Raw genomic sequence first — 4,779 nt, 5'->3', positions numbered from 1 at the left:
ATATGTAAGATATAAATATAAGATCAAGTTGAGGATTGATTGTGTGAAACATAATTGAAGATTTGATGATGCTTAGAGGAAGCAAATTAGAAGGATAAGTAGGATATCCTTGTTGAGATGCAACAATACATTCGATCAAGAAGGATCAAGTATACAAGCCAAATTTAAGATCTGTAATTAGCAATTCAATTGCATCAGAAATTAGGTCATATCATTGTTACTCTCTAACCATTGTAGTAGTGATCTAAATCTCTTAACAGAGTTAGCCTAATAGCTATTTGTAAATCCTCTAATAAGGTGGCATTTCTATTGAATAGTCTAAAGACATCTAAAAAGGCCACTCCTAACAGGGTGATTAAATCCTCTAATAGGGTCACACCTAACAGTGTGTTTTGTAACCTTTAACAAGGTTCGCTCCTAACACCGCTCACTTCAAAAAAGTGAAAATTAGTAACTAGTTGCAATTGGTGGTTTTTCCCAAATTGGGTTTCCACATTAAAATCTTGTGTTAATGTTATTTCTCTTATGTGTTTGCAACTAAGTTAAAGTAATATCAATCACAAATAATATCCTATGATTTTCATGTTAAGCATTTGCCGAGCTATTTTAGTGTTTACCAAGTAACAACATTTTCTTGTGTGTTTACCAAGTAACAACATTTTTTAGTTTTTATTCTTATTGACATCTACAGGATTTGAGATTTATTTTTGTAGTAATTGATTCACCCCTCCCCTCTTAGTTACTCCTCTTATATTTCCAACAACCATTATACTTATAGGAGACATAGGAGACTGTTAAACCATGTCACATATCTCAAAGGAAGACACTTGTGATTAGTCCATCAATCCCTCTCTCAATGTCGCTCGAGAGTATTTGAACCTACGACCAATCTCCAATACAACTTATTAAAATGGTGGTTGTCATTACACCAAAAGATTGACCTGTTAATACACAATGCAACGACTAGGATTATATAAGACATAGGAGGCCATTAAACTATATCAGAAATCCTGAAGAGAGACATTGATGATTTGTCCAAAAGGCACCTTGCAACTATATATTGATTATAGGATGGTCAATAAGGTAACCATAAAAATTAAGCACCCTCTCACAAGAATAGATGATACAATCAATAAGATGAAGCAAGAAAATATGTTTTTTATGAATGATTTGAGATCTGGACATCATTACTTTTTGATCAAGGAAAAAGACATATCTAAAATTAATTTCAGGACACAATATAGGTATTATGAATCCATTGTCCTACAGTTTAGGTTAACAAATGCTCATGCAACTTATATGAATTTCATGAAACATGTTTTAAGGTATTATCTAGATAAATTTGTGGAATTTTTTATTGATGACATTTTGATTTGATCTAGGAACATGAAGGAGGACAAAGAGAACTTATCTGTGGTATCACAACATCTAATAGATATAAAACTTTATGTTAAGTTATCAAAGTGTTATTTCTATCTGAAGGAGATTCATTGTCTCAATCACCTCATATCTACAAATGCAATTTCAGTCAATACTACTAATATTAAAGCTATTCTTGAATGGCTAGCTCCACAAAATGTGAGTGAAGTTAGAAGCTTCATGGAATAGTTGGTTATTATAGTAAAATTATTAAAGTATCCCCCGTAATTGCATCTCCTCTTATATCCCTCTAGAGAAATGGGAAAAGATAGGAGTGAATAGATTAAGAGACTCTTTTAATTATTGAAATAACTAATAACCCCAACCAATTATAACTTCAACAAATACCTAATTCTTTAATAATTCAATCGTTTGAAATTTTGTCAAACTCTTTGCAAGCAAGCTCTGATACCAATATAATATCCCTTGTAATTCTAATTCTAATTTTATGATTTCTTAACTTGAGAATTTTGTCAAACAATTTGCACACAAGAGATATATTGCAGATCTAAATTATGATTTCTTTCTAAATGCCAAACTTTAAGAAATATGCTTGCAAAGAAATCTAAAACATCTAACAATGAAAATGCAAACATACAACACTGGTTACAAATTAGGAAATATGTATCTACGGCAATAAGACATTAGGGCAATGCCTTTTATGATGTTCAATGATATTCTAATCCCTTCTGATAACTTTTTGATATAAGATTCTAATATAAATCATATTACAAAACTTCCACAATTGATTTCTAAATCCCTACAAATGCCCTAAGATATTCAGATCTAACCTCAATGCAATACAAAATGTAAATGGATAGGAACTTGGAAATCACTCAAGAAATATGGATTTTATTGTAGCGAGTCACTGTAGTAGTGGTGGCACTACAAAAAACCACCATATCCATATCCAGCTTATTCCTTCAATCATACTCCACAATATGGCCCTAACCCACAAATTTGGCACAATGAAAAGAGTAATTTTTCTTCTCCAATAGTTGCAACCCCTTGAAGGATCTTTCACCAATATGCTTGAATAGAACACCTATAAGATGTCCTCCCAATATGAAATTCACTGGGCATTTCACCGGCTCAAATGGAGGCACACAAAAGAACTTTGTTCTTGAGTGGAAAATGTTGAAACCCTTGGCTCCACAAAACTCATCAAATGGAAATGACAATAATCAGATGATAAGAAAAGAACCTCTCATGTTAATTTATTTTTTCCTTGTGGGAGGTCACTTACTTTGCTCCCCAATGTGTGATAAAAGATATTCTTATATCTGTACTTTATTATAATATTATAATATGAAATTATGCCCCATCATAAAGTGCTTATCCCATAATAAAACCCTCTAACCACCATATTAGCCTACAACGGTCACATAATAGGCTAATCATAATTGCTAAGAGATGTCAACTAAAAGGGGACATCACAAAATAGAAACTCACATCTACTCCTATATTAATCACACCTAATTCAAATGGGCAGTTCATCGTGATTAGATATGCTTAAGGTAAATGTATTGCAAGTGTATTGATGCAAGATGGAAGAGTTGTGGCTTATTAGTCACAAAAGATGAAACAACATGAGGTAAACTATGCACCACATGATAAAAGTTGGGTATGATTGTCCATGCATTACATATATGGAGGCATCACTTGTTAGGCAGGATATTTGAGATAAAAATACAACAAATGGATTTGAGATACATCTTCAAAAAACCCAACCTCAATTTTAGGTAGAGATGATGGTTAGAGTTTCCAAATGAGTAAGACTTTAGCATTGAAAAAATTAAATGAAAGAGAACAAAGTAACAATAAATCTTACCAAAAAGAGGCACGTTTTTTCTATGTATACCTCTAGGACACGCTTGAGAGAGAACATGTTTCAAAACCCTCCAAGATATGGCCATTATGATATGGTCAACCAACTTGCATATTGATCTATCTAAATACCACTTTGATGGGTATAGTTTTGATGATGATATTATGAGATACTAAAATAGGATCTAGATACTTGACCGAGTAGAGTTGAGGAAGTTAGTTTTGGAGGAGAGGCATTGCACTCATATCTAGTCTTCCACAGAAAGATAAAATAATTTTCAATTTGAGTTCATTGTAGTTTTGGCCAAGGTTGAAGCATGATGTGTAACCTTACATAGCCCAATGTTTAGAATGCCAATGAGTTAATGTTAAGAATGTCCACCTAGATGGACTACTATATCCTCATGATATTCCAAAATACAAATGAAAAGTCATCAACATAGATTTCATTTAGAATTTACCCATGACTGAGTAGAGGCATGATTTCATTTTGATTGTTGTTGACAAACTAAGAAAAGTGGCTCATTTTATTCCAAGGAGCTTAAGAGATGGATCCTTCACTTTGGCCAACAAGTTTGTGTAGGAGATCTTCAGATTGTATGATGTGCTAGAGACTATTATATTTGACAGAGATTCTTACATGGAATCAAGATTTGGGAAACCCTTGAATGCTTCCTTGGGTACACGACTCAGCTTTAGCACAACCTATCACTAATGGATGGAAAAACAAAGAGAGAGAACTAGGTGCTAGAGGATTTTCTCTAGATGTACTAGATAGATTAAGAGTACAAGTGGCAGGAGTACCTTCTCTTGGTAGAATTTTCATAAAACAACTCTTACCATGATTCTTTAAATATGAACCATTTGAGGCACTTTATGGGCACAAGTATCACACCCCTATCAATTGGGAAAAAATTGAGGACTAAATTGTGTTTGGTCCTTATATGTTAGGAGAGATGGAGGAACAAATGACTTTGATTCGTAGTTAGTTGAAGGAAGCAGTTAATCAAGAGAAGAGTTACAAAGACAAGAGCTGCACTTTTAGACAATTTCAAGTAGGGCACAAGGTGTCCTTGCATGTGAGATCTCACAAGAGTTCAATCATGTCTTCAAAACTTGTGTTGACATATATGGGGCCCTCTGATGTGTTGTAGGTTATCAACCCAATTGCATGTTGACTTTCTTTACCACCCACTCCAATCCAAATTCATAATGTATTTCATGTTTCTTTCTCGAAACCTTATCATCTAGATGTGTCTCACATCTTAAATTAGCACGCTTTATAGGTTTAGGATCTAGGGGTAGTGTTATAATAGCAAACATGTCTTATTAATTAGGGCATTATCCAAGCACACAACATGGATGTTTTACAATACAAGGTCCAGTGATACCAATTATTTGTTGATAATTCCAATTGGGAGGATTTGGAGGACATGAATCAAATTTTTCCTCATTTATTTACATAGACTTTTCATTTACTTCACTGCTATGTATATAATATTGTGTGATGTGATCATTTTTTTATGTGATTTC

The sequence above is a fragment of the Cupressus sempervirens genome, chromosome 7 (assembly GCF_028749045.1).
Source record: "Cupressus sempervirens isolate cs-2001-9-10 chromosome 7, ASM2874904v1, whole genome shotgun sequence".
Classification (NCBI taxonomy): domain Eukaryota; kingdom Viridiplantae; phylum Streptophyta; class Pinopsida; order Cupressales; family Cupressaceae; genus Cupressus; species Cupressus sempervirens.
Note: the sequence above shows the minus strand (reverse complement) of the source record.